The following is a 26,383-nucleotide window of genomic DNA, read 5'->3' on the forward strand; positions in this document are numbered from 1 at the left end:
TAAGAAAAAATGTTCTTTCTCTTTCTCCCAGTATCTCGGCAGTGTGTTCTGATTAATCCTTTATCGGTTGCAACTCGTATTTATTTCTGATAGCAAAGGGAACGCGGAGCTCTTCCGTAGCGCTTTTGCATATGAATTGTTCGAGCTCTGCACGCGGGCCTGTATAAACAAGCCGACAAACCTATAGGATGACTCATCCACCTCTCAGTATCTGTCTGTCCGTCCGTCTGCCCACCTATATTTTACGGATCCGAACTTAATTAACAACACGATTTCCATTTTGTCTCCGAAATGATCAACTGCAATTACGGAGATTTTTAAGGTTTGTAATTTGATGTCACCAGACTGTTGCTCGGGGGCAGAGGCACAATTGCTGTGCCAGCTGCAGTTGTATTTATTTGTTTTTCTGTCTTGTTCCTGTAGGGCCGCATTATGCAGGTTTTAATTAGTTTGTGTTTGTATTTCGCCCGTCCCAAATCAATGCCATCCTGGAGCAATGCGATGTAAATTCCTGCGGTACAGGTGTAGCTGCTAGCTCTGGAACACTAGGAAACTCGTGTCTTACAAATGAAAGCGGCGAATGCCATTCAGCCAAACTGTCAGCTTTAAACAGCCAAGAGGAAGGAGATCAAAGCAGAGAGCAGGAACTTCTACTCTCCAGATTAGTCTTTATGGTCTGAACGCCTAATGCTATTAAAGGGAACCAGGACATACAGCACATCGTTGGCTACAAAGTTACTTCTAATTTTGCTAAAGTCCTGCCTTCTTTTGGCCAGTGTAAGCCTTCAGAGCATTTCGAGATGCACTGTTTCCTTTGAGGCCTAGTAGCTACTCATCTGAAATTATGCAGAACTAATACCTTCAGAGACACATTTCTGTTTGTGCACATATTTATATAACTTATCGCCTTTTGAAAGATAATTTTGATTTCCTCCTAGGTTCCACAAAGTCTTTTAATGGAACTAGCAGCAATAAAACCTGAAATTCTAGTATCTCCAGACATGAAAAGTCCCTTTATGTTGTGTTTGGTGTCTCTTCTTTCTTGAAATGACCTCTGTATGGTGGTGTATAAATCTATTATTCCAGTCACTGGGGAATTCTTTTAAAGCTTTCCTTTTTTTTTCTTTCTTTATTTTTTTTCTTTCTTTTTTTTCCAGAATAAGAGATCGTTCATCTTTAACTAGGCCACATAGAAATTATGATTCAACAGCAGTGTATATTTAATTAGAGTAATCTCACTTGAATTTAATTACCTAATGAATTATTTGTTTAAAGGTAAAAAGCCTTGTTTGCCAAGTACAGTGCAACCCACTGATAAGAACTTCCGTTATAAGAACATTAATATTTAAAAAAAACATTTTGCTCTTTTATATTTTAACTCTTTGGTTCAGCCAGCCGACGGTGAGCCACAGCGGGCAGGGCTCACAGCCTCTCCACTCGGCTCCCTGCTGTGGCCCCGCTCAAACAACGCGCACCGCCCCAACGCGGCGAGAGGGGCCGGGCGGGGGAGCGGCGGTGCGCGGGGGCTGCGGCGGGTGAGGTTCGAGGTTCTGGGACAAGCGCCGGTGCGAATCGAAAAGCGGCTTCGGAGGTGCAGGAAGCTGCGGGAAGGTGCCAGAGAGCACCAGGGTACAAAGCAGCCACCCTTTTGCTTCATTTCATTTATTTATTTATTTTCCCTTTTCCTCCTTTTCCTCTTTCTCATGGACAGCGCAGCCAACGATAACCATTTAATTATTTATAATTCTTCGGCCAGGACTACAAAAAACTGACCAGCCTCTCCACCCTTGACCTTTCTCCTCGGTTCTCAATTTTTCCAGCCACCGCGTTTTTTGTTTCTAAGACACAACAAGAGCAGAGGTGAGCTGCAGCACTTGTCAGTGTTGTCCGAAAGCATCCCGCTACACAGGGTTTATAGTACCATAGAATCATTAAACCATTAAGGTTGGAAAAGACCACTAAGACCATCCAGCCTAACAATTATCTGCCCCAGCAGAATAAATCAATCAATAAATAGATAAATAGATAGTAAAATGCATAGGTAAGTAAAGAAATATATTTTTTTAACTGAAGACAGTCTCTCCTTAATGCTTTCTACTGAATTTCTGCAACAAAACTTGATCCCTAAAAGTAGAATTTTTCTCTCATTTTTTCCTTCCTTCCTTCCTTCCTTCCTTCCTTCCTTCCTTCCTTCCTTCCTTCCTTCCTTCCTGCCTTCCTGCCTTCCTGCCTTCCTGCCTTCCTGCCTTCCTGCCTTCCTGCCTTCCTGCCTTCCTGCCTTCTGCCTTCCTGCCTTCCTTCTTGCCTTCCTGTCTTCCTGCCTTTCTGCCTTCCTGCCTTCCTTCCTGCCTGCCTGCCTGCCTGCCTGCCTGCCTCCCTCCCTCTTTCACTCTTTCTTTTCCTTCTATTGGATTTGGCAGTGCGACCTATCAAACGGAGCTCTGTGAGTCTGGCTATCTGTTGCTCAGAACATGCACTTTTGATCCCTCCCTCACCCAGAGCCACTAGGCCCACACTGGAGGTCAGGGCGCATCAAGGGCTCAGACTCATCTCTCCCCACATCACAGTGATGCTCTGGAACCACACATGACCAATTTCAGAGCAGGAATAGCCATTAAATGGTATCTCTGGAGGTAGCCAATGGGGTATTTCTCCCTCTTAGCTACCAAGTGTTTCTGTTTAGGAAACAGCAGTAGTAGGGAAAGCACAGTGTTGGTACTTTTAAGCTATAGGAAAAGAAAGTGGAAGAAGAAGCACGCTTAAAACTGATCGTCGGTAGTGCGGAGGCACTAGTTTGAACTAGGGCACACATAGTGTTTGGGGGTCCCCAAGAAGTGGCACTGAAGATCTTCTTGGGCAGTTCCACGACTGGTTAGCCCAAGGGTGCATGTACCACCTGAGAGAAGTGCATCCATAGGGGTGAGCCTGGATATTCACATCCACACCAGTTGGCCAGCTCACTGCAGAAATGTCTGCTTAAGTCCTCTGTCCACTGCAGAGCTGCTTGTGCAGTGCTGAATTACAACACTGCAGCTACACTCAACCTTGGCCAGGGCAGCAATGGGGCAGCCTCCAGAGACCCTCAGTTACAGATTGTGTTTTGTGGTCTGGAGTGAGCTGTATGTCAGGAAGGAGCAGAGTGGAAACTCCTGGCCTTCCCCATTCTCCATGTCCAAGGGTGTCCCGATTTTTGAAGATCTACAGAAAAGAATAGGATACATGAATCCTATGAATTAGGATTCAAGAATTAATGAATAGGATACATTCTTTCATGTTTTGAAGTAGCTAATGCCATGTCCTGAACCCAAGAATCATCTCAGGTCTGGTACATGTGCTGTATAGGCCTCAAAAAACATCAAATCTCACTATTATAATAAAAATGTATAAGGCATTCAAAGCTGACACTACAGTCATTTCCAAGTCTTGCAGCAAAACTATTGACATTTCTCACAGCCAAAATGCTGGTGAACACATTGCTCTCCTCTATTGTGTGTTAGTTGCACACAGTCTTGTTAGAATCAACTGGCAATTCCACCTGAATTTTTGTAATGACTCAAAGATGTTATGGGCATTATAGATCTGTAGGCCTGGCATTTTAATTCTTGAAGGCCTATGCTTTTCTTAAAGTTATGAGTACAGTAGTCACAGCACATCCACACAATATTGCTTACTCCATTTATTTTGATAATGAAACACATATATTAACAGATCGTATTTGGCTGTGTGTATTTATTCTTGCCCACTTTGGAAGGTGTGTGCATTTCCACTGTATTATTACAGATAATATACAGCGCTACCATTTAAATCATGCAGTTATGGCAGTACAAACTATTAAATAAACCTTAAACTGGAATTTGTTGAATTAAAATTCTTCACACAAGCTCATTGGATTCTTTTTAATATTCTATAAACAACTTAATTTACAACATCACTCCACTTCTTCTACAGCTTTCTTCTTACGTTTCAGCATTTGGTGTATTTGGTGTATTTGGTGTATTTTCTTTCTTTGCTTTGCTTTCTTTTTCCTTAGATGTATAGTCAGTCTTTTGACTAATATAATTGACTTATGCATCCACTGATGTATGCTGCATTTTAATGATGACATTTTTGTTTTATCCAATAATATATTTTTTAGTAAGATTGCTTGGATTGTATTCTAAGTGCAGGTGTGAGCTGTTGCTTTGTTTTTTAATGATCTGTGTATACCTGGGCAAGACTTTTTTCCTCTGAAAGATCAACACTCAGATCAGACTATTCATTTTTAGGTGTTAATACACTTGCATGAATTCCTTTGTATAGGCTTGCTGAACTGTAATTAGCTTTCCTATTATGTTTCTCTCCTCCACATTAAAATACTGAAGTCCATGAAACCCATACCTTTTGGATTTGTTTTTTCTAATAACATAAAAATATATTTTAATGTCAACACAGTTTAAGCCTGGTCTGTATGAAACAGCACTAGTCCATTAAAATTATTGCATAAGTATAACAGTGAGATCAGAAATAAAGGAGTTTAAAAAATAACAGTAATTTAGTGAAAATACTTTTTTCTGAAATATAGCATTGTGAGAAAATTCTGATATATTTGTTGCTTAGAACAAATATTGACTAGTGGATTAAGAATACAGTTTTTCTTATCAAGAAAGTCCTTTGCTGAATGATTGGTTTAGCTGCTCTGAGAAACAGGAAACCAGAAAGTTCAATTTTCTTTTTTTTTCTATTTAGAACAGGTTTTCCATGGTAGTGAAATTATTGTGGCAATGACTAGAACTTAATATGCAGCCACAGTCTGCAGCATTGTATTCTACCAAGTAGCACTGAGTTTATTTTATTGATTCATTGCATTTTTTCTTTCCTGAAACTGCTGTTCCCCATCTCATATGTTACACTTTATTTAAGCATGGTACTATTTTACCAAAGATGGCATTTTTTTTAAATTTTGCCTGGGGTTGAGAACACTCAAATAATAATAAGAGCATCACATCTCGCGTTAATTTTTCATGCATAACTAGGCTGCCTCAATTTACAAGACAGTATGGATAGATATATAGTAGTTGTTATGATTTTTTTTTTCCACATGCATTCTACTGTTTCCTCATATGTTTTGCATTGCTCCCAGACAAGATAAATTTTAGAAGTCTAAGTCATGATGTTCGGAGACCTACAGACATTATTAAGAACAGTCAGAAATTATGAGCGTTTATAAACACAACAGGCCCAAATTAAGACCCTAAGTTTAGCAGCTGGAAGCTTTCTGGGATTAATTACTACATGAAAAGAAAAAATATGTAAGGAACGATGCACTCAATGTATGCTGTACCCTCAACTTAAAGAGGCTACCAGTGGAATAAAATATTGGTCAGTGTGAGTATAGATAGTAGCATCTGGACCTTTATCCTTAAGTCCAAACAAATAACACCTGGACTTTTTTGGAAGATTCTGAGATATTTGAATAAAGTCAGGTAAAAAAAATCCTAAGCACAGCGAATGTTTTGAAGGTAAGGAAAATAAAAGGCCATATCCTGCAGAACTGGGCTGATAACAGGTAGGAAAATATTTACTTTTGTTTCTCTTCTTATTTATTTCCTCACCTTTTCCATGGGTATCACAGACAGCAATAAGATCATTCAATTTTTTTGCAGGTTTGTTTTCTTTTCTCTCTCTCTCCTTGTCTAGATCAACAAGTGCAAGCATTTACAGTAGTTCATACTGTGCTGGCATCATTGCTGCAACTGCAGTAACCTGGGACACTGTTACCATAAACATTTCAATAGTAACCTTAATAATTCCAATACTTCATGGAAACAGTTGCACTGGTGTAGTAGATACTGCCAGCATAATTCACAATAATCTCACAATCCTTACAAAGCCTACTCTGTGCAATTTCCTTCTTCTTCACATTATTCACTTGTTCTGAACCACTTGTTATTTCATATAGTGATGAATACCAGCACATTTAATTCAAATAAAATAATCTTTCCAGATATTGATTGGAGCTCTGACTAATCCCCACTCCATGAATCTGTTTTAGGACCTGTTGGGAAGCTTCCCCATAATGCAGTGCCACTGAGTTTTGACAAACTTCTGTGTTAATGTAACAAACAATTTCCATGTGCACAGAGGTTTGCTGAGACTTTTTCACACTGCTACAAGTTTATTCACTCTTTTAAACTGTGACAAGCTCTGTAGATGTGAAAAAGACCTTTCTAGCAGAAACTGAATTATTCACTGGAAGAGTGTGGTCAAGATTCCTTGCCATCTCAATTTCACTCCTGTTTCGTTTGCTTGTTTCCTTTTGTTGTGCATTGTTATGAGTGAAGCCTTGAAGTCCTGGAAGCAGAACATCCAGATTATTTTCTTTCAGTATGGCACAGGAGAACAAGAATAGTCCTTTCCTGAGGGAAGGAACAGCACAGCATTGAGAACAGTGTTGGGCTCCTGGTTTCTACTGACCGATAGAGCTAATAATGTCACTTGCAGTGACAGATAAAACTTGAAAATTACTAGTTAGTTTCTTCTGGATACAGCATTTTTCTCCTAATTGTACTTTATTTTTCATCATTTCTTTTCAGGCCTTCTCCTTTTCTAATCCTTTGCCCATGTATTGCCATTTTTTCCTTCTTTCTTTCCGTCTTCTGTGTTTCTATTTATCCATTTCCTCCAGCTCATTTTTCTCAACTCCATATTTGACTCTACATTAATACCACTCATTCTCTTTTGGTTATTTTTATTGAAAGCAGCATCTCTATATTCTTCATACTTATATGTGGAAAGGGAGCTGGAGGCACTGCAAAGACCATTCTCCAGTTCAGATCCTAAGCCCAAGAAGGCTCAAGGTGAGCAGACCACTGACTTGTATAAAGCTCAAAGGGTTATGACTGTGGAAGTAATTTCTTCTGGGAGAAAGTTATTAATGGAGACCCTCATAAGTTCATGTGAGAACCCACATTGTTTCTTATCAACCTAGGAGCTCAGGAGGAGTGCACCTCTAGCAAAGTTTGCAGATCACACCACCTTAGATGGGTGTACCTCTCTCACCAGAGGACAGGTTGTTATTCAGGAGGACATCAGTAGACTGCAGCAAGATATCAGCAGCGACCTCAGAAGATTCGGTAAAGGTGAATGCAAAGTCCTAGTCCTAGTCTGGGAAGACATCTCTATCAAGGCTAGGCATCAACTGGATGAAAAGCAGCTCTGTGAAAAATGACTTGTGGACCTAATTGGACAACAGGAGGAACAGAGCCAGCAATAAGCAACAACTGTACAACAACTGTAGGGAAGAAGGTGAAATGAGCAGTAACAGTGTGAGTGTAGCTAGCAGGTAAAAGGAAGTGACTCTTCTCTATTTTAAACTTGAGAGATCCCATACAAAGTTTTTTTTTTCATTTCTGAGATTTCCTAGTAAAAAATAGATGTTGGCATATTGCAGTAAGCACAGTTGAGGGATTACCAAGACAATTTGAAGACTAGTGCACATGCACTGGTGAGGTTGAGAAAACTGTGGGTGCTGTACCAAAAACAAGTTAATGACAGATCTTATTGCTCTTCTTGGATACTTCATGGTAAGGTGTGAAAAATACTGAAACAGACTCTTTTTAGAGGTGGCAGGACAAGGAAGAGAAGACACGGATTGTTGTATGGGAAATTTTGATTAGATTTAAAAGAAAGTACTGACAAGTCTCAAAAAAATTCATAGATGGTTTTACTTTGAAAGAAGTGTGATAACAAACAAACTTGATACAAATTATTGCATGATTTTGTAGCAGATGAACTCATAGCAAGTGGAGTTAGCATCCTTATTCACATTACAGTAAAGGATGTAGCAGTAATTCATCAACTGTATTGATTATTGATATATTTAGTTCCTAATTTTGCAGTGTCATCAGAATGCACTATGTCATAGCACTGTTACTTGTTTGTCATAGTTGTACAGCAGAACTCATATATATATAGGCATGATAGCTAAGAAAAAATTGTCAGATACAGTGAGGTCTGTAGCAAGCTAGTGAGATCTGGCAAGAACTCTGCCATCTTAATCAGAAAGTCATTTCTACGTCCAAGAAAGAATGAAGAGAAGGGAGGAAAGAAATTACTAAGACCTGAGGTATGGTCATCATCCAGTTGACTAACTGGGTTTCCTACACAGCTGATTCTTTAATGGTCTGTTTCAGGGAATACACAAGAAGCAAATTTGCTTGTAGATGTGCAGGAGAGCATTGATAAAGTGAATCAGTTATTAACATGTACTATTCCCCTTAGTATATATATATTTTCTGAGCACACAAGTATGTAAGAGAAGGATATGAGAAAATAACTGTTTCTAGAAGAAGAGCTTTTGTCTATGGTAAGGCTAATACAATTCATCTTTCTTGGCTTGCAGTGTCCCAGGAGAGCCTCATGGTCCATTCCAAGATCAAGATCCTTTGACATCTGTTACAAAAAAACAAAGAGAAAGTCAACGAATATCAACTGCATGAAGGGGCAATGGGAGCAAGAATGGATTTAAAAGTTTTTGTAGTGTTGAAATGGGAGTGTTCTTTGACCTTTCTTTATCCTACTTATTGTTTATGAAAGAACAAATGCTGCTAAAAAAATATACACTTACTTGTGGAATTAACCATAATAACATGGCATTATGAAATATTTCATAATTTTGTAATTGTTTAAAGTAATGGTGTTTAGTGAACATAATTCACAGTAATTCCCTTATTCTTTCTTTGTCTAACCAATAATCATCTTTGTAATATGTAATAGAATCATGAACTAAACAAAACTGTACACGTAAGTGTTCAAAACATTTCCATTTGTCTTTTGTTTCAGTAGGAATCCAAAACAAAGTTAATCTGATCAGCAGGGATCAATAGAAAAGTGAGTGAAGATTCCTATTTCTTTGAAGCCAGTGAAGGCAATGAAATAATCCTCCTAAACAATGAAGGCCTTTAATTCAGAGTCTTGAACACTGAAAGACATTGTGAAGTGGGATTTGCAGTGTTTCTGGTTTTAATTTAAACTGTGCAAACAGGTGCAGTAATGGCAGGTGAATTGCTCTTATTACATTGTTGCAAAACTATAAGGCAAAAAGACACAGAAATGTCCCAGAACTGATTTAGTAAGGACTGGAATAGTAAAAACCATCTGAAAAGAGCTTCTGAAAATACTTTTTTTTTTTTTTTTTTTTTTTTTTTTTTTTTTTTTTTCTGTCTTCTCCCCTGTCCATTTCTTTCAATGTATCTGTGTCCTTCCTTTCTTTGTGATTTCCTCATATTTACAAGTGGAATGACAGCCGCATTTTTGGGACTATTTATCTGTGTGCACTGACCACCTGTGGGAACCAAGCCAGGCAGTCCTTCAGCATTCTACAACAGGATGCCTTCATCTGAAACAGTGATAGCAGACCAGACTGCTGAGGGTGGTTCTGTGAATTTTCCAGTCTTAAAGGAGCACTAGCCACTGTGAGATATGTCTGCTACCATGAGCCACAACAATTGCATCAGGTGGGGAATGGCCAAGCATGGGTGCAGAGCCAATGGGGTGGGGATATGTTTCCCAAGCAAAGAAAATTGGGCAGTCCTGGACACGGCAGTGAGGGTCAAAGGAGAGTCCAGATCATCATTCAAGCCTGAAGTGGGTCTCAAGTTGAGACAGAAATGTAAGTTAGCAAAGTAGGATCAGGTCTGGCAGCAGTAACCAGGGCTGCAGTCAGCCTGTTGACTTCTGGACAGGTCCATAGCGATAAGACAACTCTGAAGTTAATCTGTGAAGTCAATCCATGGGTCAGGGTCTGTATTAGCAGAGTGCATGGTCAGGCGTGACCATGACAGAGCTGGAGATACGCATTCTACAGCATAGCTCAGGCAAGGACGGATAACCCCAAGCTGAGCCTCTGGGGCAAGAATGTGAAGGAAACCTACTTGAGGACCAGGATATCAGTGTCCTCAGGGCCTTGGTAAATATATGGGACAGTGGCTGATGAGTAATCTGAGAACAAGAGTAACTGGTGGATATTTTGCCAGAAGGTGCAGCACTTGACAGGTGACAAGATGCAAAGAGGGGCCTTCAGGCTCATGATTAGGCAGCAGATCAAGCTGAGCAAAGGAAAGCATGAATGACTGATCAAACTGAAGTTGATGGTTGTGCTTTCATGGACAGCAGGAGGAAGATGATTTCACTTTCTGCATTTCTATTTACTACACAGGCCTGTGAAAATGCAACATGCGTCTGGGCCACCACTTTTAGCCACTGGTTAACATATTGGGAAGAAAGGGGTGATTCCTTAGTAATATTTTCCTGACTTTACCAATTCTCCTTATTCCATTACTTTGTACTCAGTCACTGAGCATAGTTAGTTGAGAAAATATTTATATCAAATATTTATATAAAATATTTATATAAAATATTGTAGAAGGAATTGAGGGTTGAATGACTGCTCTCTGTATCTTGGCCTTTTGCTTTTTCTTGTCTCTTTCCTTTTCTTGTAATGTAACATGAAATTCAACTTTTGAACCTTGGAGTAAAATGCTTAGCTTTGACCTAGTTACCAGTCTTGACACTTTATGCATTTGTTTGAAGACTCTAGACAGGTAAAATATAGCTAACCATGGGCTCACAACTTTAATCATGATGGCTGTAATCTTTGTGAATGTCATTTCAAATATATTTAGTTCATATGTTTTCTTCTGCAGAAAAACTTCTCCAACCTAACTACCTCCAGCAACTCAGGTATCCACAACCATCAAAACTGCCACAGAAGATTATTTTCATGGCATCAGAGGAGAGGCATGATGCCACAGTCCTGTGCATATCTTTAAATAGCATCTTCCCAGATAAGATCCTCTTTGTTTCAGGAAGCATGGGCACATTTGATATGTACTATTCATTTACTTCTTCAACAGCACATTCAGAGATAACATGGGTTACACTAATTGGCTAAACAAGATTTGGAATTTAACAAATCCTAATGTTCAGAAACATCCTTTTCTTTAACAGAAACAACACAGGTAGTTCTTGCCTAGTCTGACAGCATTGTGAACTGGAGTCAGTTCAGAAGTGTAAGAATGAGATTCTAACAACGTAAGAAAATAAAACATGCTATTTATCATTGTTGTAGTGTCATCAATTTGTAATTTCTATTGTTCTTCAGAATAATGGGATTTATTGAGGCAGTTTATCCTCAAGTCGCATGATAGATAGTATGTGTGAAGAATGAAGAGGATTCTAAATAGCAAAAAAGAAAATAACAAGAAAGGAAAAGAGAAAAAAGCACCTTCAGCTTAGTAGAAAAACACAACAAGGAGATCTATACTTTAGAAACTATCTTATTTATTTCTGGAACAAACAGAAATCAAGTACACATAGAATAAAAAAAAATAAGTTATAAAACTTATACAAATCTAGATATTTACATATTTATTGCCATATTCAAAAGGAAATAAATATAATTGTATGAGTGAAATGTTTTCAAAAGCCGTCCTTGGAATCAAAGGATTAGATAAACATGCTGGCTACTATGTGTCTGGGATATACACCAACACTCAATATTCACAAATCGTTACATGGCTGTTGGACACCTGAAATTCTATTGATTTCTAAAGCTCAATAATGTATGAAAGACAGATTCAAAAGAGCAGGCAAGCAAACAAGCAATTACATAGTACTGAGTCTCTTAACATGCACAGAAATCACTACAATAGGAACAAACGTTCTGAGCAGATAAAGAACCTTGGTTCATTATGGCAGCAGCCATAACAGGAAATCTTTCAAATGGTGATTGTATAAAATTAAGGATGATATAATGAAGAAGAGCATTGTAAATCAAGCAATAGGGAATTTCAAGGATCACAAATCCTTGTCTGATTTAAATTACAACAATCAATTCTAACATATATCATTTCTTTTATAATGACTGTTACCAAGAAAATATGAATTCTAAGATAAAATTCCAAAAAGTTTAAATCATGATAGTGACTAGAAGTTTAATTCTTATTTAGTTTCCAACTTATTGGAAAGTGAACATAAGCAACACAAGTAAGGTTATATGATTGTCTAAATAAATATTTGTTTGCTTAGATTCTAAGTCAGTAAACACTCTTAAAGTAATTATCGTGGTAATTGGACATAAAGAATTTACCTCATTATTTGTCTCAAAGATTTTTAGCATGATTTGAATGACATACATTCAATTCAACTGAAAACTGTGGAAAGATACTCGTACAAAACTGATGTGTGTGTCTCAACACTTTGCAGAGCTTATTGTTCTCTGGATCTTCTCATTATTACCACACACTTCAAAAACTACTGCATGAAATATGAGAAATGTAATTTTGAAGAAGTGTATCTTAAGATTTACTCCAGGAATGCTGTGCCTTGTTTTTCACCTCACTGGAGTTATCGGTTATCTCTTGGATGGCTTAACAGAAATGGCCACTGTAACACTGGGCTCCATTTGTGGCAATATCCATACGTCTTAATTAGAGAAAAGATATATCAGATAAAACTGTAATATAAATATGAACTGCTCTGTCTAGCATTAACCTATTTTGATACAAACCGGTCTGGCATCATGGGAAGGCAAGGAAGATTTTCTTCTTTTGATTTACAAACAAAAGACAAGCACTGCAAGACTGCAGGAAAACTTAAATCCAACAGTGCTTATAATTTGGCCTAGGGTTGACTCTAGAGTACCTGCAGGCAATCTCATGCAATGTTAAGTATGACTAGTACATTCCAGTTCCCTCTAGGAGGCACCTTATAATGGATATTGGCTAATAACTTTGTCTTATGACTTAGTCAGATGCCAAACCAATGTTTTGCATAAATAAACATAGGTTGTAATACATTTCTGCTGCCTGAAGAAAAATTCCCATGTTGCACACAGCTTGTTGCCCTCTTGTGAGAAAAGTCAGAAAGAGGCTAGATGAAAAGTACAAAAATTTTATCTCTGTTTCTGGGATTTTGCTGTCCATACTATCTTCAGTGGGTTCTGTTCAAAATCAGAACTTCAACTTTGTATCCTCCTATATGAGATAATGAATAGTAAACAGTTTTGGCAGTTGCCCCACTTTATGGTATTGGTGTGAGAACAGTCTGAAACTACCCAGTTCACAGAGGAATTGGAATGTTGAGTGTGTAATTGGCAGTACCTTCCGATGCCACTGACTGTGACATTAGTGATCACATACAAAGATAGATTATACTTAAATGATGATCTTAAACTGTTTTGCAGATCTTCAAGAGACTGAAGTGAAGTTTTGTGTCCACTCTTTATTGATCTTGAATACTTTCACAGAATATTCTAATTTATATCCTATTCAACATACTTTGAGGTTTCAGCTAAAGCAGAGCCATTCTTGGAAAAAGATAGCATTAATAGAATCTCCAATGCCTTTGCAGTAAAGCAGGAAGGAAGGATAATTTCCAGGAATCATGTGATTTCTTGGTACAATACTGGTTGTCTTCTGTGTGACAGATATGGTCTTCTGTTTCGATGATAGCAATGTTGTCTGATAATAAGGGCACATGAAAAGAAAAAGCTTTTTGGTCATTTCCATTATAACAGTAAGAAATTAGTTATTAAGATATATTAAGAGATAAGTAAGTTATTTTCCCCTCTGCTTTTCCAATGTGCTGTACATTCACTGTGTCTGTTATTCAGACAGCAAAGACTACATCCATTACATTGAAAGTGTTCTTTTGAGTAGTCACTGCTTAAGAAATAGTAAGGCTTGAGCATAGAGATGAAATAAATATGAAAGTTTAAATATTGCATTTAGGATGGTAGAAATGTACCACATTTTACAGTTAATCAGTCATTTATCTTCCCTTAACCTGTTACGATTCCACAAATACACTTTCATCAATTCTTGTATTTTTTCTATCATACACTTCAGGTCAGAGCCTGGGCAGAAGAGGATTAAGGACTGCACTGCTGGCTAGAGTCTTCTTTTCAAAAATCAAGAGATTGTATTTTTAGATAGTTCTCCAGTGTACTTCTGATGCTGGATTCTGATGGTTATCCGCAACGCCTGTGTTTTTACCAAGGAACTGTGGTGAAACATGGAAGAATGTCCTGCTCAAATCATGTCTCTGTGACTGAGCTGACTGCCTAAGCACTAGCTACTTTTTCCCAGTTCTCACTTGCAGAACCTGACAAAATTCATTCTTTCTCCTGTATTATTATTTTTTTAATTTTTTGGAAGGGGGGACAAAGTCAATCTGCTCTCTACTATAAATAGCTGCATATGGTAATAATAGCACTGGTAAGCAGCCAGGTGAATACCAAACCTTCCTTCAAATGCCCCAGCCTTTACTGATGTGAAGGTTTGCATGCAGCACCATCTGTCAGGGGTGTTCATTTATCATTAAGCAACTGGGGAGATAACATGAGCTCAAATGCCACCAGGAGAGAGACAATATTTCTTATTTAAATGCTATACATTTGTTTCAAGGAAAATTTGTAAGCAGAATGTAGGGCTAAATGTATTAAATAAGTAATTTGCTCTGAGTCAGGTTCTGCTATGTTTACTTATAAAGAGAAATATTTTATTTAGCAACTGACTAAGCATTTCAAGTGGTGTGAAATATTACTTGATTTCAAGATCAGAAATTTGCATAATTTTGTGGGAAATATCAGAAACTGTTTAAACATGGGAGACAGTAGCTAGAAAGACTTCCAATAACAGTGGAGAGGTCATTTCATTCTAGTGTAGTCCAAGTAGGACTATCTAGAGAGCTTACTATTCCATTTTTAAGAATCTCAGTTGCTGATACTCAGTAATAATTTTCAGAGCCTTAAATCTCAGCCAAGCTTAAATTAATTTTTTTAAGGGGCAGCAGACCACAGTACCATCCCCTTCTGCATTCCTATTTCCTACCTCAAAACATATTTGAGGATCCTGTAAAAGTTGGCACCAAGCAACCAGTAAGAAGTAATGTATAAAAACCATGCAGGTGAAGGATAATACAGGTTATAGCGGACCTCGAGAGATCCCTAGTCTAGATTCCTGCTAAAAGAAGGATCAGTAGTGAGACCAAATCAGCCTGCTTGAGGCTTTATCTAGTTAGATCCTGAAACCTCCCAATGAAAGAACCTCTCTGGGTGACCAATTCACAGTCTTGACTGTATTCAAAGCGATGTTTTCCTGATGTCAAGTCCAAATTGGCATATATTTTTTTTTTCTTTTTGGCTCTTATTCTCTCAAATGGTTGGACAATTTCAACTGAAACTGTTCTTTATGTAAAAGAGGTATTAATTCCCCTGGCTTGTGTTTTGTTACAATTTGATTCAGAGGGCATTTTCCCAAAACTTTTTAGTCTGGACCAAATGAAGTATATGGATATATGTTTAGGCATATGGGACATTTGGGTCCATCTGTGTTAGGATGGGGGTAGTAGAGGTTTTGAGGATCTTGATTCTGGAGGAAGTGGTCAAAATCTGCTGTAGATATTTCAGGACTTTCGCACCATTATTTTCCTGTCCTTAGGCAAGTAAGACTTACTCTCAGTAAGAATATTCACAAATTTTGTGGGACTGGCACTCTTAAGAATATACTTAAGATTTGAACAAAGAGACATTTGGAACTGTATCTTGGTATTTTCTTGGTATCTTGGTATCTTGTGTATTTTCAGTTTTGTAATGGGAATTCACATTAATGAGAACATCTGACTCAGAATGTTTGTGCTTATTCTCTTATGAGATAAAACAAATAGATAAACTGAAAACAGCATCACATTGTACAGCTGATCTTTTCTCTTCCACACAATGTGTTATTTCCAGGGAAAACAACAGCATCAACTGTAAAACTTCCTCTGGACAGTTAATTAACAAATCTATATCAGTTAACTATAAACCATTATTAAGTGCAAAAAAACCCAGAAGTTTAAATCAACCATTAAATCAATTGTATGTTCCATGCTAAGCATCTCCATCATGACAATCTGTTTCTAAGGAATGCAGATGATAGGTGATACAGAGGGCTAGAAAAGTTATGTAGCACTTTATCTCACTGTTTCTTCTGAATGTGGCGTGAAGAACCAAGATTTTGTGAAGATCTGAATAAAAACTTCTTAGATTCTAATGTAGCAGCCACCAAGTCTCCCTTGTTACTACTCTTCATTGTCTATCCTCTTGGAAATCAGTTCTGAACACACTCTTCCAGGAAAATTACACTCAGACTTCTTTTGCAGTTTAAAAATGTGGCATGCCAAGTTATCAGTCTGTTTAGTGACCAGAAAAACACGACCTTCTGAAAGACCTCCCTTGCACTGGCTGCAATTTTCCTTTCTATTTTCATGAGTTTGTCATTATAGTTGAGTAATCTAACATCTTGTTTTGAACAGATAAATATATTTAAATGTGAACACATTCATACATGAACTGTAAACTGCCATGATACTTAATTTCATTTAGCTGCATTATGTCTGGTTTTGCTTAGAGTAATGGATGCCAAGAAGCAGAAATTCCTCAGATTTTTTTTACAGTTGCTCCTCAAATCTTCTCTAGCTATCACTTTTGCAACACATACATCTTTACTGCATGACACTCCTTCAGAATTTCAATGCAAGAAATTAAAAACTTAGATGACCTATTAGATCAGAATTCAGTCTAAGCATGGAAAATGTAGAATTTGGAAGATATATCAGGACCCAAATATTTAATCCAACCCAGTGGTTGAGAGGCAGTGCAGGATCTGATGCACCCCAAGCTGTGGTTGGTCCTTTTGGCTGCTTGGGCACACCAACCTTGAGGCCTCTCTACAGTCACAGGGGGCACAAGTCCTCCTGACTTAGTATTATCTGCAAACTTAGTATGCATTTGAGTCCTTCATCCAGGTCATTTATAGAAACATTAATGAGAACTGGCCCTTACTGTCGTATTTTGTGACTGAGTTACTTGGAGAAGAAATAGATCATACAAGGAGCTATTACTGTATGGAAGAAGTATACTGGAAGTTAGCAACATGGTGGTATGCTTATAGATAAAGGGGGATTGAAGCTGTGGAGAAGAGCTGGGGATGGGTACTAGTGAATAAAAATACCTTTACTGACACAGCTGGCCTTTGTTGATAAAGGATGTTTATACGCTCCAGCGTAAAGATTTTTTTGGATGATATACTAACAAGAAATACTACCTTTGCTATAGACCTAACCACCTTTTTTTTTTTTCCCCACATTGTCTGTCATACTGTGCTACTCTAGCTGCATTTTTTTTTCTTAAATTTCCTACCAATTCACTTACCAGTAACATTTAGAGGTCCAGTAAAACAGTGTTCTGATTGAAGTGATCATGTTGACTACGGTTCACACTATTTCTTTATAAAGGTCTAGGCTTAGGAATATAAAAGGGCTTTTTCCTTATTCAGTCAAGAAGCAGGTAGCTTTTAGATGTGGTCTAATATAAGCCCAGTCCCTTACGTTACAATCATGGAAGAATTTTAAATTTACCCTCTAAAAGTTTGGGATGGCATCTTCTAAAATTTTTATTTGTGATATAATTTTCACAAAATAGCTTCAAATTTAGAATATTTCTCCCTTACTGAATCTAATTTATATAATTTTTTCCTGTGAGAAAGAAAAAGCTGTCAGAAAATAAGAGGAGATTAACATATTGTTAAAATCTCAGTTTTGAAAGTGGAAATAAACCATGAAAGCTCAGCCCAGAGCATTAAACACACCTATAAATACTCCTACATTTCATTCTTGATACTTTTATTGGTTTTTGAATAGGAAGAATATCTCACTCACTCCAGTCATCATAAATTTTAAGACACATCTTCAGCCCTGTTCTTATGTATGTTCTCTCTCCAGTATTCCTTTCCTTTCACTTGCCCAAGTTAAAATGTGTTTTGAGACAGAAAGGCAGTAACAGACAACTGTCTTTCTATAAAATATAGTGAGGTTATTCTGTACAAATGGAATGAACCTCATTTTTTCATTTCAGATCAAAGTAGAAATCTTTTGAAGTTTAGCTATTTGATAAAAAAGGGCTTTATAACAAGCAGATATAGAAGTTAATAGGACATAGAGATATTTTATTAAACTGCAAACCATTATTAATATTGCAGTTTTAACTTGAAAGAAATATGTGAAATGACACCGGAAATTAATTAGATTATTTCATCATTCTTTTACATTATAAACTTTGATACACTTGCATAGATATATAGGTACATTGATAAAAAGACACAAAGACAAACAGAATTTTAATGAGTGGGGAGCTTTTATCTACTATCACTTTGTGACTTAATTTTTTCTGTTTATACTGCCTATTGATTCCAGTTGAAACCTGCTGTTTTAATGTTGTTATTGATATTCTCTCTGGGTTTTCTTCTAATTCTGGCATTGATATTACCTTGATCGGATTTAGTTTATTTGAATTGCCTGTAGGTTTCAGTCTCCGGAGTTTTTCACTGCTTATAGACATGCAAAGATAAAACCTCTCTTTTTATCTAAAAATCCTTGAGAGACTCTGAAAGATACAGCCGTTTTCTGAGAACATTAAAAAGAAAGAGACAACAATCAAAAGGAATATACTTCTCACCCAGCCTATTCAAGACATCACTTCTATACACACTGCATATTCCCTGACATACACAGACTTCTAATCCAGTCAGTTCCATTTTGCATTTAGAAACCTTGCGCGAAGAAATAGTTTTGTCATAAAGTCATAAGTGGCTCCAAGTTCCGTGTCACAGGCTGCACCTCACTAGAAAGTCTCTGGTGCTGACTAATTTGGGAACTGGATCTGCTATTTGTGGTGCCCCATATTATTTTTTATTTTTGCACCCCGGTGAAAAATCAGGCTTTAGTGCATTCGTTGAATGTGAAAACCACCCCCTTCTGCCACTCAATTCCTTTTCAATGAGAGAAGTTAAAAGGAAACTGAAGGTAATTTCTGTAGATTATTACTGTAAATTTCTACTTTTGCAGTTTCCCTAAGAGAGCTAGAAATAAATAAAGTAATATTTCAATTAAAAATAAACCGGAAGATTCTTACCTTTAAGTTAGATTTATACTTTCCAAGTGATCGGTTTCTTTCCTTGTAAAAGTCCAAAATCAAAGGAAAAAAAACCCTGTACCTCATCTTTCTGTCTTTATTTTTTAATATTTCTGTCTCTACTTTGTTTTCTTTCTCTTTGTATGTTTTATTTTCCTTTGTTTTATTTTGGCTTGAGTTCAATCTTCTTTCCTTTTCTGGTTTTGTTTTCTGCTTTCCTCTTCCTGAAGGCCTATAGTTTATTTTCTTCTCTTTGTTCTTACTCTTTTGTCATCTTTCGTTATGCTTTTGAGGAAATAATTATTTTGTGGGAAATAATGAAGACTTTCAATTCTGTAATTAAAGGCAGGTAAAAACTATGAATATATATATATAAACATGTGTCTGCACATGATTTATTTCCTCTGTCCAACTGTGACAGATCAGTTGTATTAAGAGTTTGACATCCTACAGAATTCTTTAATAACTAGCAGTCATTTTGTGTAGTATAATGTACTGAACAGGAAGATGCTGAAACTCTCAGAGTTCAACACTGAATCACCTTGGTTTTATCATAAATTTAATTTTTAATTATGTCAACAGGGAATAGTACTAAAAAAAGTGAATTGGAGTTTGTGGAAAGAAAAAAGTTATTCCTTTAAGGGAGAGAACGATGGAGTATGGAGGGCTATGGGAAAGCAGTGCAGAGGGAAGGGAAGCTGTGCTTACCTTTTCATACAATCTTCCCCATTGCTCATCTGCACAAGGTCATCAGCACCACTGTGTGAACCATGAAGTTATGGTGTTTTGACAGCAGAAATGAAAATGGGTTGTGGGCGTACCTAACACGTCTGTGTGGAGAGATAATAGACAAGGAGAGAATTTTCTCATTTGAGAAACTTCCTGATTCACAGTTCTTCCAATGTCACAGCCCCCACGCTTCAATGAAGTGCCTTTCAGCCTAGTGTCCAGACTCCCCCACTGCATCTTTCCTTTTCATCCCTGAACCACTTTCCTACTCTCACTTGTGCAGAATAATCCTGTTTTAATCCTGGGACTCTGTTTCTTCTCTTAAATTTTTTTAGTCTTCATCCTGCAAATCCTTTCCCAATTCCTCCCTCCATTACCAGATTGTCTTGTCTCCTTCTACACTGGAGTTCCCCCATTCTTCAGCCCAATAGTTTGGTTCACAGATGAATCAAACATGCTCCTTCTCATATGCCTAGAGACATGGCTGAGCTCACAAACTTCTAGGATCTTCCATCACAGTAGCCACCCTGGGAGTTTTTTACTCCTAGGATCTGAAACTGATTAGCTGTTTCTGAGAACATACACTTTTGTGACTTGCATGCATTTTAAACCAGCTTTCACTACTGAATTGTTACTGGTTACTGCAAATACTACTCCCTTCTTGGTCTCACTCTCTTTTTTTTTTTTTCTCTGAAAAAGAACACTATTGGCTCATGTTCTCATTAGAAATGGCAAAGTAGAACAAGTATCTCAGCTTCCCTATGCATTAAAGCGCTATGTCTGTGTGTTTCCTGGAAACAAATACTTCATGCTTCTTGTAAAAGTGCAAGGTTTATGGGACTACCAAAAAGGTGGAACAGCTCTTGGGATCTTTGTAGCTCTACTGTAGCTGCTTGCTCTTCATTCTGTGCCAGTTTTTTCTGTAAGAGTAGCCCCTTTCCAGCATATATTCAAGAAGGTTTCTATACATCTTGGTATGCTAGAAACTAGGATTTTATGTGGTTATTTTTTGCTTGTTTGTGAGGCACCGATGTTCCAGCAGCTCCAACAAGGTATACAAGTCATAAACAAGAATGACAAAAGTCAGCAGAAGGGTTTTCTGGGTATGTGTTTTGCAAGAAAATCACAGAAGGCTCACACATGTTTTCCATAGCTGCTGGAGTGACTTTGAGGTGTTTACAAAACAATAATATGTAAAAGAGTGTTGCGAGGCAAAAAAAAAATGAGGGTAATGGTGAAACTGCTGTTGCTGTATTCTTGTGTTACAGGTTTGCTTTTCTTGAGGAGCATGGATAGTGAAAAACAAAATCAAGGAAAGACAAGTTTTAGCCCTGAAACCTTTGATGTAGAAAAAACCATGCAGAAAACCGTGTGATTATTGAGAAAGAACACAATATGTGGCAAGGAATGTGTACTTCAGGCAGAGGATCAAGAAACAGTAAGAAAAGACTGTTTTCTTCCTCAGAAGGTTTATTTTTATCAGGAGGTGACAAGGTAAGCACTTGGAACTGAAAGAATGTCCTTTTTCAGAAATCATGGAATTGAAAGAGGATGGTACCTTGTGTTGGAAGTGCTGTATTCTCTGGAAGTGCCACACTAATCTCATACATAAATGATGGTGGCACCTTCTTGGTAAAGTTTCTGACTTCATTTTGAGAAAATCCATACAGAGATCCTGTAAATAATGAGTAGAAGGTACTAAGAGGTGATGGAGAAAGAGAGTGCTAACTTAACCTACCAGCTTCTGGGAACTGGACAGATATGTTAAACAAGTTACTGTTTCCAACATCCCAGAGTACAAAGTTAAATTACACTTTCTGAGTTTATTTTCTTTGACTTAACAATGGCAGTGAGTTCTACAGCTGAACTGTGACTTTTGTAAAACACAGTTCTTCCTGCTACCTGACAGTTTCATTAAACTTGCTCTTCTGCAGTGATAAATAGCAAATGGTTATATTTGTTCCTCTTTTCCGTCCTCTTTATGATTGTGTAGAAAAAGTTGCTTTTTTATTCAAGCTGAAAATTCTGGTTTGTCATCTTTCCCCTTTTGGAATAATCTTGTACTTCTAATAATCTTTGCTATTTTCCAGTTTTTCTTGTTTGCTCTTCTGAACACCACACATAACATTTAACATGTTTTAGTATGAGTTTACAAAGAATCATAATACTATTTTCTATGTTATTTTCAGTTTCATTCTCCAGCATGATAATTTCTGAGCACTATGAGTATGCATATAAATATGGACAGTAATTTCAGAATTTCTATATTGACATCTTGGTTTCTGATGTCCCTAGTAATTAACTTAAGAACTAACGTGAACTCTCTCCTTGTGTACACAGACACATGTTTTTCTTATGCTTATGGTTGTTTTCATTAAGATCAAATTTCATCTGGCAATTTATAACCTAATTAATATCAAGAATTTTTCATTCCAGATTTCACTATCTCACATTTCTCTCTTCAGTGAACTTGATTATTTCTCCTTCCCTCTTCTTCTTGATCATTTTCTTATTCAAGTCACTGATTCCAAACTCTTTCCCATTCACAGTTACAACTCTTTTCCTTTTTCTTCTGCACCCATTCAAATTCACTGACTTTAAGGAGCTAGTCATTTTCACAGAATCACATAGAATCACAGAATCACAGAATTGTAGGGGCTAGAAGGAACCTCTAGAGATCAAGTCCAATCCCTCTGCCAAAGCAGGCTTGCTAGACCAGGTTGCACAGGTAGGCTTTGCAGGTTTGCCAACTTATGTCATGTGGAAACACTTGACTCTAAACATTCCCTCCATGTTTGCATTATTTACTTGTTCATCTTCATTTCATTGACATTTCAAAAGTTAATTGCCAGCTTCCTAATAAAGAAATGGTTAATCTCAAGTTGGCAGATGTTGAATCTACTCATCTCAGAATCTACATCACTGAAATAATTTGTTGCAGGCTGGTTGGCGTATTTATTTGCTGACTGACATGCAAATATTTAATTGTTGAATTCACTAACAATTAACAGAATCAAATTGAAATGTTGAATGGCTTTTAATTTTCATATCAGTTTGATTTTCACTTTTGTCTGCATTCCGCTTCTTAAGAAGGGTTAGAAGCCTCAGATATATAAAATCCAAGATGATTATTGAATCCTGGGACCTTTTAAAAAAGTCAGAAATATGCAATATGCTGATTATTTGAAAATACATAAAATGCCTTCTCAGGTTCCTTTCAGACTTTTGTGCAAAAAATATCCCAGTTTGAGATGATATTAGTATTTAAATCGAAAGGCATCACAAATGGTACCAGAAATGACAGTGATGTTGCCCAACTTTTCAGTTGCTTAAACCTTTGCTTAGCTTTGTTACTGGGAGGGACCACAGAATAACAGAGAGCTATAGGTTGGGAAGGACATCTTCTGATCTCTTGATCAAGCAGGGTCAGCTAAAGCAGGTTGATCAGGATTATGTCTAGCCAGATTTTGAATATCTTTGTGCTTGGTTTGGATGAGATTGGTTTTGCATTCAATTCTCCCTCTGCTGACTGTGAGGCAAGATGTAAGAGTGAGAGTGCAAGGAAGAAGGACTATCTGTAATATAGGATAGGGGAAGAAAGAGATAGGAAAGGAATGAGATCTTTGTATGTATAGAAGTGGAATCTATAGCTGTGGATGTGGAAGAAGAAGGCAGAGGCATAATGCACAGAAAGAGCAGAGAGAGGATTCTGGACAAAAATAAACAGGAAATACTCTTCAAGAATATTTCCTATCCAGAACTTGTCATGGAAACCAGAAGTGCTAACCTGTACACTTCTTGTGGTCAGTGAACAGGCTTAAAATTTACTAGTTAAAGTGTACATCTAATCAATTTCTATTGGCTGATCAATACATATGTACTATCTCCATCACTTTTGTTGCTAGCTCAGTTGGACAGGCATGTGCTGTCATACCAGGAGTCCAAACACTTATGTACTAATGCTAGCATTAAGTCCAAAGAACAGAAGTTTAATTTTTGGAGTCTTTACAAATCTGTGGGAAGAGTATTAAGATTATTCAGTCAAAAATCCAGATACTTGAAAATGTTGTCTCAATGTGTGCACTTGCTCCTACTTTTGTCCCTTTTTTTCTGTATTTTCCACAGCCTTTAATGGTAACATAAACATAGGACTGGAAAGAGAGAATAGAACTGTCTGGCCCATACCTCAATGACTGTCAAAGATGTCTTCTCTGAATCAGCTTTGCGTGCCAGTTTTCTGTAGTATCTATGCCTTGTGCATTGCAGTAAATAGGGCAGGAGAATGTAGAAAAATAAGCAGTCCAAAAGTGTGGCTCTTTCTGCCCTTACTACAAGCGTCTTATGAGACATGATATGTAACATTCCAGTTTAAAAAAATTCTGGGTTTCTCACACTCTATAGGTATCTGTGCAAGACTGAGGATTTGAGGAAGAATAGAATTGTTAATTCTGGAAACTGAAGTAAATTTGACCAGTCTAAACCTATTTACCTTTGAACACAGAAAAACAAAAACAAAAACAAAACAAAACAAAGTCTAAATCTCTCAATGGGATCATTTCCACAATTTTGTCCTTAGATCTCTCACCTATTTACAACTCAGAAAAGTTGAGTTGTAAAGAAAAAAGGTTTTCTTCCTTTCATACATACTGTAAAGAAGTGTAAATGCAGTTCACGAACATAGCTACAGATAAAGGAAAAGAATTTTCTGTATACAGAACGTATGCAATTTCTTTTGCTAATACAGTGCAGAGTGCTGAGTACTGAGAAAAGTCTTAATTCAATATGACTGTATCCAAATTTAGGCAGTTCACCTAAGTTTGTGTCAACAGAATGATCAGACGATTGATCCTGTTCCAAGGCAACACTTAAAAGAAAACACCCTCTATAGGTGCTAGATTGTCAGATATTGATTATTGGGAAAGCAAAGATGACCAGTGCAGACCAGATATCTAAGTGTAGAAGTCTGCGCTGAGAGTGAAGATAAATAACTTCTGTGAACAAATATCCATGCCTTGAGAATTTGTCAAACCATTTTCAGCTAAAATCTTTAAAATAATTTATGCTTGAGTTGTAAGTAATTTAAAGAAAATGTCTTGTACTGTGTTTGGTAATGTAACTGAAGAAATTGCTCTCTACTACAGTTACAGACTAAAGATACAGTTACAGACTACTACAGTTGACTAAAATAAAGGTAGAAATTAAAAAAATATGTCATTTCAGTTATGTAGAACTGTAAACAAGATCAAAATGTTTCAGGTTTTTGATTTTGATGATGTGGCAGGTATTTTAGCCCTACAGTCTACAGACACATTCCTTCATATACTTGTACAACATTAGAAATGATCAGTTTATTTGTTGATGTTAAAACATAAAAAACCAGTATATTGACTACTGTGCATAGCACACAAAGAGTCTCTGACTACCATAGCCTCTGACTAGCAGTGTATGTTGCATATGGGCTGAATATCATGTCTGATGATGGAGAAAGTCTGTTTGTGTCTAATACTGTTCCCTAGAGAAATTGTTCAAGAGCTGTTCATCCTTGTGGAAAGATTACTCTGATATCAGCGAGACTTATCTGCTGTGTAAGTGCCAGTTGAGTTGTAAAGCTTCTCTAGGGCATTTTATCAGTTTTCTTACTCAGCAACAGTGGTGTCTATGAGAACAGAAAGAGCCAAGAAAAAAGGCTTGGTTCTTCCAATTAAATCCACAAATCTGGTATTTTTATTTATTCATTTAAAAAATATTTTTAGCATGATGCTAAGTACAGCCAACTCTGCTTTGTTATCGTATGGGTATAGAAACAAATAACTTTTCCATTTTATTTAGTTTATCTAGTTTGTTCTCTCCATTAATGCTGAATCTTACTTCAGAGGGAAAAAAAAAAAAAAAATGCTAAAAAGAACTCCATTTAAATAATTGGTTTTCTTGGTTTTCTTGTGTTTATGCCAACAGTTTCTTCTTGGAAATTCTTCAAATTCTGTCATGAGACAGATTTATATGTGGGCTATTCACACATGTTTCAGCGAGAGTTTCGCACTTTTATCTTACAAAAGAATTTGACCTCTAGGTTTCATCTCTCTTAGGAATAGTTTAGGAATATTAGCTATACTATGCCCAGAAAATATTTCATGCCCATTGCTGCCTGACTGGTAGTAATTCAGAAATAACTTTGTAGGAGACTGAAAGTGGATTTTGTAATCCTTTTGAAATCCTTCCTTTTTTGATGCCTGTTTGCTAATCAAATTGAAAACAAAATGTAGAGAATGTCAAGACTGTTATAGTAAAATTTAGGACTGTTAGCTAGTGGATGAGAGTGGAAATGGAAATCAAAAGATAAAAGTTATGATCTAGACAGATTTTTTTATGGCTTGGCAAATATCCATAAGTACCTAAACTGTTCCTGCTGTAATTGGAAGGGAGAAATACACATTTTTTTTTTACAGCTGTTTCTTCAACTACAAAATGAGGTACTAATTTTGCCCATCTACTTCTTTGTAAGGGTATTCAGATCTCTTTGATTTACTTTGAGAGTAGGTGGATTTCTGTTCCCCTTTGTATTAGATTTTGTGTAGTTTTGTACTTTTGTTCTATACACTGTTTTATACGTGTAGCTGGATCGTTTGTGAGTCTTTTGCTGGTTTTGAAAGAAAGAATTATAAT

This window comes from Tetrao urogallus (genome assembly GCF_951394365.1).
Source record: "Tetrao urogallus genome assembly, chromosome: 3".
In the NCBI taxonomy this organism is placed as follows: domain Eukaryota; kingdom Metazoa; phylum Chordata; class Aves; order Galliformes; family Phasianidae; genus Tetrao; species Tetrao urogallus.